Source organism: Pleurodeles waltl, chromosome 4_2 (genome assembly GCF_031143425.1).
Source record: "Pleurodeles waltl isolate 20211129_DDA chromosome 4_2, aPleWal1.hap1.20221129, whole genome shotgun sequence".
NCBI classification, from domain to species: domain Eukaryota; kingdom Metazoa; phylum Chordata; class Amphibia; order Caudata; family Salamandridae; genus Pleurodeles; species Pleurodeles waltl.
Genome location: NC_090443.1, coordinates 425,341,038 through 425,354,963, shown reverse-complemented (window position 1 = coordinate 425,354,963; position 13,926 = coordinate 425,341,038). Strand labels below are relative to the sequence as shown.

At 43.9% G+C, this 13,926-nt stretch overlaps 1 protein-coding gene across 5 annotated transcripts in view; it reads left to right on the top strand.

The window, feature by feature from the left end:
- Window positions 1–13,926, top strand: part of LOC138292853 (volume-regulated anion channel subunit LRRC8E-like) — a 228,388-nt gene that overhangs the window by 202,590 nt on the left and 11,872 nt on the right. Inside the window, exon 3 of one of the 5 annotated variants that reach the window (XR_011202824.1) lies at window positions 1,144–2,884. The exons of the other annotated variants lie outside the window; for them this stretch is intronic. The gene's annotated coding sequence lies outside the window, so the exon portion shown is untranslated. Of the gene's footprint in view, window positions 1–1,143; window positions 2,885–13,926 lie in introns of those variants that run through there. 5 annotated transcript variants of the gene reach the window in all.

Below are 13,926 nucleotides of genomic sequence, written 5' to 3'. Positions count from 1 at the left end.
TTGTTTGATTTTTGGAAAAAGAATAGCTCTCATTTGAGAGAAATCCTAACACTTTTGTATATGGTCACTGTGAAAAATAATATGCAACTGCGCGCGTGTGATTTGGCAAATGAAATAATGCAGACTTTAGGTTTTTGCGCAGTGCAAGAAGGAAATACTTATGTACATTTAAATCATGAACAAGGAAAGAAAATACTGCCCCTAGCTAGAATCATACAATGGATCTGGTACTTGCAAGACAGGGCTAGAGTACCACAGATAAAAGAATTACCAATGAAATTGTGTGCACCATTTGAATTCGTGTCTACTGAAGATAAAAAGCATGTTTGTTTTACTAATGATTCATTGACTGAAATGTTGCTTTCTGGCACAGTAGAAGGAACAGCGTTGTATAATGTGTGTCAGATTTTAAAGCAAGAGCTACGTGAGATGTGTCATTTTTACGCTGATTTTTGGTTCTTTGATAATGTTTTAGCCACATGGCTTGTACCTAACTGGTTCAATTACCTTGCAGATGTTAATCAGAAAAATTCAGAGAGAGAAGTGTTCACCCAGAATTCTGCCTTAGTGGGGATGGCTATGTGGGTGCCCCAGAAATGTGAAAAGGCCACTTACAGGTGGGCAGAGATGAGAGAGATGCACATTCCCCTAGATTTGATAAAAACTGTGCAGCACGCACAAAAGCAATCTGTCATGCAAGCAGTCACAGAGCAGTTGGGGAGAGGAAAGTTACCAGAACAGAAATGGCAAATTGATCAGGTTTTAGGGAGAGTGATTGTTGCAAATTACCAAGGAAAAATCGAAATTATGCTGATACCTAGAAAAGAATCTGATTCATTCATACAAATTGGAGACAGAATGGCCCAAATTGACAAAAGTGCAGTGAATGGAGGTTTGGTAAAGAATGAGTCTGCCCCAGCCCTTCTGACAGTGCAAGAAAAAGGAAGCTGTGGCGCAGCAGATAAAAACCTCAGTACTGATGTGTGGGCTGAAGCCCCAAGTGACCCTCCAGAACCTGCAGAAAATATAACAAAGGGCCCCAAAAACGTCCTGCTGATTATAAAACAGGGAAAGAAAGAGGAAGGGTGCAGTTTAAATGAAAAATGTTATTTGCAAGAAAAGTCATACTTGTTTCTTTTGCAGATCCTACCACGTTTCGCCACTGTCCCTGAGTGCGCTGTGTGGTCCCCCTTCCGGTGTGTGCGTGTGGGGTCGGGGAAGGGACCGAATCCCCAACCTGAACCTGGCTGAGTAAAGTGCCAGCACCATGGATCCATTTTGCGCAAATTGCGCCTTCAGTTCAAGTTCAACTTGTTTGCTGTGTTTTTTTTTTTTTCCCTCTCGTATGGAACTCTGACTTTTGCTTACCTTCCAGAAAACCTTTCAGGTGGACCGTGCACCTTTACATGAGCAGAACTCATGCCACATCAAATTGCTAACACTGTTGAATTAGAGACTCATTCAGAAAAAAAATTGCCCAGTCTTTTCTATGTAGATGTATCTGATGTGAAAGGTTATAAGATCAATGTGTTAATTCACTTCTATTGCTTTACAGGGATTGCTTTGATCATAATGTTTTTTTTGTGTGCTGATGTTTTTTTGTTTGTTTGAAATATGAGATATGTGAAACAAAAATTCATTGGTCAAAGGGCGGAATGTCCTGCCATTTGATAAAGTTTGTTTTGACCAATGACTTTGTGTTTCACCACTGCGCATATTAGTTGCTCAATGTTCACCAGTAGCACCTGGTATGTTTTGTTCAGTTGAGCCGCCTATTGGCTTTGACATGGCATTAGCCATTACTTTCTGTATTCAGTTTAGCCGCCTATGGGCTTTGACATTGCATTAGCCATTACATTCTGTATTCTGCCTATTGGCTTTGACATGCTGTATCCAGTCTAGCCGCCTATTGGCTTTGACATTGCATTCCTATTGACTTTGACATGATGTATTCAGTTTAGCTGCCTATTGACTTTGACATGCTATTAGATATTCTGCCTATTGACTTTGACATGATATTATATATTGCATTTTGTATTCAGCTCAGCTGCCTATGGGCTTTGACATGATATTATATATTGCATTTTGTATTCAGCTCCGCTGCCTATTGGCTTTGACATGATATTATACATTGCATTTTATATTCAGCTCAGCTGCCTATGGGCTTTGACATGATATAAGACATTGTATTTTGTATTCAGCTTAGATGCCTATTGGCTTTGACATGACACTAGACATTGCATTTGATATTTAGGTTAGCTGCCTATTGCCTTTAACATGACATTGCATTTGATATTTAGGTTAGCTGCCCATTGCCTTTAACGTGGAGTTCTGTATTTTTCCAAGCTGTGTTTTTGCACCAGAGAACCAAGATGTTTTGCTCTCACAGTAGACTAGACCTGATAAGAGAGAGTACATGGGCGTCGTTTCTCTTCCCTTGAGCTTGGGAACAGGAGTAGTCTTGGAGACCTGGCCAGTCTCCAAAAGGCTTGCTCAGTTTCCCAGGTCTGAGAGGAGGGGGCACACCTTTGTAACGAATGTAACAGGCTGCAGAGAGTCAGATTCGAATCTGCCGGACCTCGTGCTGGAGCTTGGCGCCAGTTGCCAGCATCCCGTGTGGGTAGATGACACTCTTTCTCGCGGCTGACAGGGGTCTCAGCTTGCAGACCTTAGAAAGATGTAGCTGTAAATAGTTCCTACACGGTGAAGTATTTGTTTTGCTTTGCATTCAATATCTTATAAATATAACCTGCTGTGTATATTGCAAACTGATATATTTTGTTTGATTAACGCGGACTTGAAAGCTACTAATTCGTCATTCATTCATAAACATTGTGGTTGGGGAAGAATAAAATAACAATAAAAGTCTTCTTTGACCTCCAAAGTGCATTTCTGTTGTGTTATGTTAGTGCTTAGAAACTAAATAAGAGGAAAGCACTACAGGGGTGGGAGGGGTAAATCCCTAATATGCTTAAATATATAAAGTAAAATATTGAACAGGGCTGTGAACTGATCCTTTAGCTGTCTGAGTTCAAATCAAATTAAAATACTTTACTTGGTTTATATTCAACACAAACCTTAAAAGTGCATCAGTTTATAACAGTTTAAAATTAATCCACCTAGTATACAATCTCTAATAAAAAGTTAAATCACGGGTTCATATCTCCAAATCTCAAGAAGATTCAATCAGTTTCCTTCGTCCAGAGCCCCTAACATAAAGGACAATACAGCAGAACACAACTGCATTTCTTCCAGTTTACATAAACATATAAAAGTCATTCTAAAATCCACCAGATTTCTATTAATAAAAAGTGGTTTTAAAAAACTTCCCATTATTTCTCTTAAAATGTACCAAAAAAAGAGTAAAGAGCAAAATTGATTGTTTCCCATCACAAGGGCAACATATTAGTTCCTTATGCCACTTATTTCTATTTAGGGAAAGACACCATGATATGCACAGTACCGAAGACGAGTCAAAATTAAAGCAAAGTCATTCCTAGTTCCTTATGAATGATATATGTGGATGTGGATTTTGTGACGGTGAGCACACGGTACATGAAATGATTCTCTTGTGTTTCTAAAATAGCTGTGTCACCGAAACCCCATAACCACGCCCCAAAATACTGCTGCTGATACAAATCTGGCTCAGTAAATAGTAAGCATTTTTGCTATTAGTTTATTTCCTAGCTTTGATGCAAATCTGACAACCCATTCAATTGAGCACATCATTTTTGCACAGTATAATCCATTATGGTTATTCCAGTTATCAGAGAAAGTAAACTGTGTAATCCCAAGTAAGAGAAGGATGTAACTCTCTAATAGTGCACATCTCTTAGATAAGGTGATGTTTGCTGGATTCCTGTAGCTTAACATACCATTATTATGTTGCTTCAACTTTGCAACCTAGAAATCTTCAGGTCTGCAGAAATGTTCTAGAGGGACAACTCATATTGTGTTCCCCTTAAAATTATTTCCAGTTTTTGGGAGATTATGATGCAAGTTCCAATCTAACAAGAGCAATCGTTCGAAAATGTACTACTATGCAAACCCCTTCACATACTTTTGGTCTTCCCTCGATCCATTTTCACCCTTCTCACCATTATAATATCATTGTACAGATTTGGAGTATTAGACATTCTACATGCTAATGGACAACCTTATTTTTCAACGTCTCCCACTTCTCAGGTACAATCAAATTGGGTGGAGGTACCCCCTTTAAAATAACTACATAGAGAGTTGCTTTGGGAGGTAAATGCAAGACATGTTGTGTGCATTGCTTCTGGATCTGATTTAGGGCATTCACATTATTTGGTGAGTTCACTACCCGCTTATCCTCCCAGTTGAATTGGGTTCTTCCTTGTATTCCACTACCTTCCCTTTCATGATCAAGTAATCCAGCAATTTTCAAGGACTTGATGGGAATTTGAGTTCTTTCAAATTTTGATTTAACTCTATTACTCCTACCTGTACTAAGGGGTTACTCATTGGTGTCGTTACACATTGTGGTACTAGTAATACCTCACTCCTTTGATTTTAAGGCACTGTTTTTCCTTCAATAATTAATAACTCTTTCACAATAGTTAAAACATGTTCAAGTGAATCCACTTTTCTCATAACATTCCCAAGTTCAGTCTTAACATAAGTTTCTAATAAGCATCATTTATCATTCAGACTTTTTAAAGACAGTCCAGTGTTTATGTCATAGTGTAATCAAAATTCAATGTCACAACCGGAAGCTCAGATTATGCAATTCTATTTCCACTTGTATTACTCAGCAGACATTACAAACATCAGAAACAATCTTGAAAAGAATAAAAATAACAAATCCCATGAGTCATTAGGGTTGAATTTAGAATATCCATAACCATAGAGTCATTATTATATATTCATCCACCAAGAAAAAGCACTTACTCTTTCTTCATGCGGTAGTTGTTATCCCATCCTGTTAGCTTGTTTCCCTTACAATCCTAAGAAAAAAGACATCACAGAATAAAGTACTCTTATAAACAGCTGTCAATCACAGTAAAGAACGACATAATTGTAAATGTGTCACACAGTACCATAGTATAGTATCATAACCAAAATACTCATCCTCATGTCAGGAGCTTCAGAGTAGTAAGGGAGGGATGTCCCCTGAATGAGAATGAACGGGAGGGATAATCCTTGCCTTTGTGTCCTTAAAATAATTGAAACTTTCCTTCAAGTTAGCTCGAAATTTTACATTCCCAGTTTTTTTTAAATCGCCAGATACCTTTTTATAATTTGATTTAAGGTGTGTTATTTTGTTTTGACCCTTTTTCTTTTTAGCAGGGGAGAAATGGCCACTGTAGTGGTGTGATTGCAGGAATTTCCAATGTAGTAGTTGATACACAAGGGTTATTATATTTTTTACATCTTCTGAGCTATAACTTAAAAGTTTGTCTATGATTTTTGATACAGCAGGATGAGTAGCCACCTCCTTTTATTCAATACCCGCAATTTCACTATCAATAAGACCTATGGCCCCAGGGAGATAGTTGGTTAATTGCCATTATAAGAGAGTCTTGTCTTCCCTGTAGCATTCTGTCATTTCTTGTTTTCCTATCCACACCGGCTACGTTCCCTTGACGATATTAAGAGGTATTATTCATTCATGGTGTTATGTCAAATACTAGAGTTTGGGGGGTGGTCCAGCCCAGTTGTGTCCGGCGATAGATGTGCCTACTCTTGGCCCGGTCTTTGTCCAGCATGCCAGATACACAGCCTGTTGGTTCAGCAGAGAATTATGGGTCTTGCAGTCCCTGGCCTCAGCTCCTGGCTCCAATGCTCTTGATGTGCGTCCTGCGCCACAGGCTTAAGATTTCCAATTTAAGCACCCAACCGGTGCCAAATGCACAGACCCACCTGTGGGCTCAGAGAATTATAGGCCTCACAGTCCCCAGCCCCAGCTCCTGGCTCCAGTGCACTCGATGTACATCACTGGATCACTTATTCTGACGCCGCAGCTTCTTCAGCCAATCGGGGACTAAAGACACTTCCGATGAAGCTCAGGGCCCCTGCTTCTCTTCTCCCTCTCGTACTTACTGTGGCTCATTGCCTCATGGTTCTTTGGGAAACAGACAGTACTGGGACACTAGCACAATCTGTAATGGCTTGTTTCTGTTACTGCTGTTTGAGTTAGGGCTACCACTGCAGAGATCTATGTGTAGCATACAGATTAAGTTGAATCATCGCCACACCATCTCAGCGTTTCACCGTTTTAGAACATTGATATAATTAGAACCACAGAATTGAATTAGGAACATCTATAGTTATGAAGTAACTACATTAACTGGAGTGAGACCCTAGTTACTGGAGAAAACAGTGCTGAAACTGGTCAACAGATCAGCAGCCACAGTAGGGGTCATAAAGTGAGCTCCATCTTTGCCATGTTTGGAAACCATCCGGCATTCTTGCAGAGGTTGTGAAGTGGATTCTGAAGCCAAGGCTCAAGAAGTATATACGCCAACACTACTGATTTTGTCAGAAGAGTTATGCTTTTGTAGCCTGCACATAGAACATTGTTGCATTTTTTCAATGTAAAAGTTCCTTTATCCAAGGATTGAACAAACTAACTCCCCTGCAGCCCACTCCACCAGGTGCACTATTTCATGTGCAGCACATTTTCATATAGATATATTGGCTGTCCGAGCTCTCCATAGGTGAGACAGTTCTCCTATGTGAAGTATCTTTCCCAGCCCTACTCACCATATCATGTGTCTGTGGTGGGAACCTGCACTCATTTCAGGAGATTGAGGCTCATTGCTCACCAACAGACCATGACCCAGAGTACGCAAGAAAGACAGAAAGGGAAGAAATAAGGAGAAAGTGCAATAGAAAAACAAAGATAAAGTAAAATAAAGTGAAAGATAGTAAACAAACTAAGTGGAATGGTAACCATGACATTCAGCAATTGGACCCTAAGAAAAACTTTGGGGCTCTGCATTTCTGTTTTTACAAATTATACACTGCCACCTCCACCTTTAGCAACAGAATTCTCTTGCGTTCTGATTGTTGGCACAACTATATTTCAACCAGCCTAACATTCCCAGTGCAATGGAAGAACAACTCACCCTGGAATCAGTACCACCAGAATAGTCACACACAGAATAGGCCATACATTTCACAATCAAAGGTATGAGCTCCAAATCAAAATAAGTGTAAGTTGCAGATTATCCATGGATAAGAAGGAAATGGTGATAAAATTAACTCACAAGAAAGGGGTACATGCGGTTCCAATCCCAACTAGTACTTTCAAGAAAATGTTGGCCTTCGCCTTTTCCTTGTTTGTCTGCTGTCCGTCTAGTTTGGTTGTGCCATTGTTTGATCAGTTTTTCCCTTATCTTGGCCATTTCTGCCGTTCATTTTGATTATTTTCTTTCTGTGCTTGCTTGTGCTTACATGCCCTCTATGTGCCTCTGATGAGCAAGACTCGCTGCTCGCTCGCCCTTCCTGCTAGATTTACTACCTCCCCTATGCCCTGGCACCCTCCCTGGACCTCCTTAATGGAGTTTGAAGTACGACCCCATAATGCAGACCCTCACACCAGATCCCCCTCGCTGGGCCTCTGCCATGTGCTCAACCTCCCTGATGAGCCAGCCCTCTTCTCTGGACTGCCTTTCCTTCCATGTCCAGCTTGGATTCTGCTGTCCTGCACTGCTGCACCAACTGGCAGTGTCAGTGACAGTGTCCCGGGTGGGATTCTCCCTGTTCATCCGCTGTCCATCTGGTTTGGTTGTGTAATTGTCTGGTCAATTTCTGCCTTTATTCTGATTATTTCTTACCTACATTTTGAATATTTTCTTTTTGTGCCCGCTTGTGCTTGTGTGCCCTCTGTGTGCCTCTGACCAGTGAGACTTGCAGTTCCTGCCGTCAGATTTCTGGCCTCCCATGTGCCCTGCCACCCCTCCCTGGACCTACTTAATGGAGGCCAAAGCGTGGGCGTGCGAAAGCAAGGCAGTCTGCACCCATTTTCACCTGGACCGCGCCCAGCGCCAGGAACCCTGGATCCCCACCCTCCACTGCTACTGCTACTTGGGAGCAGAGCTTACCGCCCTGAACTGTAGACCCAACAGCAAGAACTGCTGCTGCACCTCCCCTCACTCCACAACTGGTCCCGTTATCCGCTGCAGCTGCTGCTTCTCCTGCTACACTGACACCCCAGCACTCCCCACTAGCACCCTGCTGGCACCAACAGCACCCCAACAACTCCACTGTCTCCTACTCAACACCCGATCCCTCTGCAAGTGTGTGCCGAGGACTGGGACACCATCACCACTCTCATCCCAACATCGTCTTCCTCAAGGAGAACTGGCTCAAACCTTCCTCTGTACCCGACATTGCCATGGCCACAACCAACAGCTACAAGATCACACACTGCAACCACATCAACAAACGCAGTGGCACAATCACCACCATCCACAAAGAGTCCATCTACTGCACGACAGCCACACACCGATCATGGAACATGTCAACTTTGAGCTCAGAACTGACAGCAGAACCACCATCAGAGGCACCCTGGCCTACAGACCTCCAGGACCCTGTCCCAACTTCCCAGATGCCTTTACAGACTTAATTACCCCCCCCATCCTCCCCCCACAAGCCATCAACACCAAACACAAACTTTTCCTCTGAGACCTCAACTTCCACCTCGGCCTGCACAGCCAAAGACCAGTTAACATCAACCACCACTTGTACTTCCACCAATCATCCAGACACCTGAGCTCCATGTCTTTCTTGCTCGCCCACATCCCCTGCAGTAAAATTTGTGGCCGATCCTTCTCCCTGCGAAATCCTGGAAAAGCCTCCCCATCCACCTGAAGACATTCCCCTCTCTTCAGGAATTCAGAAAGGGGCTCAAGTCTTGGCTCTTCGACTGAGTCCCTGGGGAGAGAGATCGCAACGCATGGATACCCCTATGGGTGATTAACATGCTATACAAATCCAGATGATTGATTGATTTTGATTTGCAAGGAAATATCTCTAGTTTGCACAGAAAAACAATACAAGTTTGGAGATGTAGGGACAGCGACCGACACTATAAACTATGACCAGTTTCAAAACCTACATTAGAGTATGCTTGCTAATAAGAACTTTGGTTACCTTAGACATCTTACACTGCCAACACAGAGCACCGGAGAAGGTCTGCTTATTTAAAGTAATACTGGCCTGTGGGCTTGCCTATGCACTGTAACCTCATCCTGAAGGAGCCAGAAACACATGGGCCCTCATTCGGACCTTGGCGGGCGGCGGAGGCCGCCCGCCAAAGTCCTGCCGTCAAAATACTGTACCGCGGTCGCAAGACCGCAGCGGGTATTTTGACTTTTCCCCTGGGCTGACGGCCGGCCGCCGAAAGGCCACCCGCCAGCCCAGGGGAAAACGACCTTCCCACCATGAAGCCGGCTCGTAATAGAGCCGGCGGAGTGGGAAGGTGCGACGGGTGCTGTTGCACCCGTCGCGTATTTCACTGTCTGCAAGGCAGACAGTGAAATACATTTTGGGGCCCTCTTACGGGGGCCCCTGCAGTGCCCATGCCATTGGCATGGGCACTGCAGGGGCCCCCAGGGGCCCCACGACTCCCCCTCCCGCCATCCGGTTCCCGGCGGGAGAACCGCCAGGAACTGGATGGCGGGAGGGGGAGTCGGAATCCCCAAGCCGGCGCAGCAAGCTGTGCCGGCTTGGAGGATTCCTTGGGGGCAGCGGGAAACCGGCGGGAGACCGCCGGTTTCCCTTCTCTGACCGCGGCTAAGCCGCCGCGGTCAGAATGCCCCGCGGGGCACCGCCGGCCTGTCGGCGGTGCCACCGCGGCCCTGGCGGAAGTAATCCGCCAGGGTCGTAATGACCACCATGATCTTTTGTCTTATACACAGCATAACTCTGAATTACATCAGTCTGCCAGACATATGAGCACCATAACAGCATATCTACACTGTGTTACTTTTATAATACATTACATTGCAAGCTTTGCAGCACTGACACAGGAGGTAGCCAAGAACAAGACCAGCCATGCAGAGGGAGGGTAACAACTTGGCAGTCTTTAACATGGCCATATCCAGCGTTCTCGAATCTCCAGAGCTATAAAAAAGCAACTTGTCTTCCTTACAAGGAAAACAGTTCTTCAACATTTGTTGGTTAGAAGTGGTTAAGTAAAGCACATAAAATGTTTGAAAATCTTTTTTATAAGCAAGCAGAATTATGCAAGATAGCTCTTATTTGAAGTGAAAAATGCACAGTTGCAGCATGGATGAGAGAAGATGCAAAAACGCAATTTTTATAAGTTGGGAAATACACGTGCATCAATCTGTGTACCGATCAAATATAAAAAGTATACATCTGTCTATTCACTTACAGTAATAAATGGAAACTTAACTGGGACTTAGCTATGAATGGTTGACAAATAACTCTGTTGTGTGATTTAAATAACTATCATGCTGTCCCAAGTATAATAAGAATCCATGCCAATAATAGGGTGTAGATGACAATTGACTTGCATGAGGCTCCTGTCTGCCAGTGATGCTCCAGCCTCATGTGACAAGAATTGAAGACAAAGCATTAACCTTTGATGAAGAACAAGAGAACTAAATGGATGTCAATCTAGTAATAGCTGAAATGAACAATGTGAAAGCCGAAAACCTAATATCAGTCCCAGCTTCCCAGCTTGAGCAAAGTGTGTTATCCTAAACTGATCTCTCTTTTCTGTTTGGTTTAATAGGCTGTAATGTTGCTCCATGTATAATAAGAATATAGGCCACCTATAGGGTGCACTTCACAACTGACTTTCATGTGCCTTCTGCTTGCAAGCCAGACTGTAACCTCATAGACCATGAATTAAAGACAAATTATAAATCTATGAAGATAAATAGGAGAATTAAAGAGATGTCCATCTAGTGGCTGAATTGCACACTGCGAAAGCAGAAGACCTGCGATGAACCCCTAATTTTCTGCTTGACCAATTTGCGTGATCCTAGGCTAATGTTGTGTTTAGTTTACTAGACTATATTGTTGCTCCATGTATATTAAGAATCTAAACCACATATTTGATCCTTATGACAATGCACTTGCCTCTTAGTTCATTAATAGCATTGTTGTCACGCCAGGGGGAGGCATAAATATTTCTAAGTTCACACTAAATTCGAGCTATCATTCTTAGTAATTCCTGTCAATGCAAGGATATAATAGGAAATACTATGATAAAAAGTTGTTGCGTTTTAACAAAATGCACTTTTTGAAATTGTGAAGTGACTGCATATTTTGTTCCATGAATTATTTGCCAGTTTCATGGCTCAACTCATGCACAGGCTCTCCCTTTGAATTTGTTTGCTCCTAAAGAAGCTAGTGTTGGAAAGCAAGGCTGGAGCTTTGGTAATTGTGGTACCTGTAGGAAGTTGTCTCTGTATACACTATCTCAAAGTGAGAGTCCAAGGGTTCCCCTTAGAGGTTGATAGTGGCAAAATTAGATAAAAATAATGCTCTATTTTGTGGTAGTGTGGTCGAGCAGTAGGCTTATCAGAGGGTAGTGTTAAGCATTTGTTGTACACACAGGCAATAAATGAGGAACATACACTCAAAGACTTAGGACAGGGGTGCTCAGGTTCCAGTCTGCCAAAAGGTAAGTACATGCGTCTTCGGAGGGCAGACCAGGGGGGTTTTGTAGAGCACTTGGGGGGACACAAGTAGGCACACAAAACACACCCTCAGCAGCGCAGGGGCGGCCGGGTGCAGTGTGCAAAGCAGATGTCGGGTTTGTAATAGAAATTAGTGGAGGGACCCAGGGATCACTCTAGCACAGGGGGGGTTCTCGGGCCAGCCACCGACTGGGCTAGGCAGAGGGTCGCTTGATGGTCACTCCTGCACTGAAGTTCGGTTCCTTTTGGTCCTGGGGGCTGAGGATGCAGTGCTTGGTCCAGGCGTTGGGTTCCTTCTTACATGCAGTCGCGGTCAGGGTGAGCCTCTGGATTCTGTCTGCATGCGTTGCTGTGGGGGTTCAGGGGGGTCGTCTCGGGTTACTCACGAGGTCGCAGTCGCCTGGTAGTCCTCCCTGTAGTGTTGGTTCTCTGGAGCTCGAGGCAGGGGTGTCGGGTGCAGAGGGTGAAGTCACACGCTTCCGGCGGAAAGAGTGAGTTCTTTAAAAGTTGCAAGAAAGTTGCAAAGTTGTTGCTGTTTTTGAACAGTGCCGCTGTTCACGGGAGTTTCTTGGTCCTTCGGGTTCAGGGCAGACCTTTGAGGCTCACCGCCATGTGTTACAGTTCCTGCAGGGGTAGGTGAGAAGCACCTCCACCCAGTGCAGACTTTGTTTCTGTCCTCAGAGAGCACAAGGGCTCTCACCCCAGGGGGGCAGAAATTCGTTTCAGTGGCAGGCTGGCACAGACCAGTCAGTCCTTCACTGAAGAATTGGGTAAAATACAGGGGGCATCTTCTAAGATGCCCTCTGTGTGCATTTTGTAATAAATCCAACACTGGCATCAATGTGGGTTTATTATTCCGAGACGTTTGATACCAAACTTCCCAGTATTCAATGTAGCCATTATGGAGCTGTGGAGTTCGTTTTGACAAACTCCCAGACCATATACTTAAAATGGCCACACTGTACTTACAATGTCTAAGAATTGACTTAGACACTGTAGGGGCATATTGCTCATGCAGCAATGCCCTTACCTGTGGTATAGTGCACCCTGCGTTAGGGCTGTAACGCCTTCTAGAGGGGTTACTTACCTATGCCACAGGCAGTATTTTGTGGGCATAGCATCCTGAGGGGGATGCCATGTCGACTTTGCCTTTTTCTCCCCAAAACCACACCCAATCTGTAATGGCAGTGTGCATGTCTTAGGTGAGGGGTCCCTTAGGGTGGCACAACACATGCTGCAGCCCTTAGGGACCTTCCCTGGTCACAGGGCCCTTGGTACCACTGGTACCTTTTACAAGGGACTTATCTGTGTGCCAGGGATGTGCCAATTGTGGAACAATGGTACATTTTTAAGTGAAAGAACACTGGTGCTGGGGCCTGGTTAGCAGGGTCCCAGCACACTTCTCAATCAAGTCAGCATCAATATCAGGCAAAAAGTGCGGGGTAACTGCAACAAGGAGCCATTTTCCTACAGTACCCTTGGACCCAGCCTTAGGAGTCATAAATATTTCCTTGGAATCCGGCTGCATACCAAGCAGATGGTGCACCACAGGGACAGCATTTTGTCCACAGATAATATACTGTACTTCTGCTGTGAGATAGGGTGAAGTCTAGCTAGGGTAGAAGTGAAAAGAAGACCTGGATACAGGTGGTTCCTCCCCACCAGCAAACTCTGACTGGCTTCTTTATTCCTTTTTCTGTCTTTCTGTCTGATCAACATTCTGGCTGGTCAACATTTTAAATGGTATGCAACAAATGTTGATCCTCCAACTCCCGGGCAAGCTTCTTTCTTGGGGAATCACAAGGTGGACATTTGCTACTGCTCTGTGTGTCATCCTTACAGCAGCGCTATAATTAGAAAATATTTTCCCCGGGAACCCATAAAGTGTGGGTCAAGGTGTGGCAACAACAATAGGGTGGAGTAATAAGAGGCAGATTCATGAAAGGCAATCTGACATTGAGGCCCAAATTTACAAATATTTTGAGCAACAAAGTGCAGAATGTGAAGTTGCTGTGCTGCGTTGCTTAAAAGGAAATGAGCAGAGCAGCACCATATTTTCACACATATGGCACACTTATGCTCCCTCTGAGCGCTGGAATACATGTAACTTCCTGTTGCCAGTGCAGGCACAATTGCGTCATGGTGCAAGGGTGCCTGTATCTTGGTCAGATTAGTTTTCGGGCAGGAAGACATACCTTCCTGCACAAAAACTATCCTTTGAGGCAATTTCCTATTTGTATGTCTGCTTCACAATGCAGCACACATGCAAAGAGGAAATAACGAG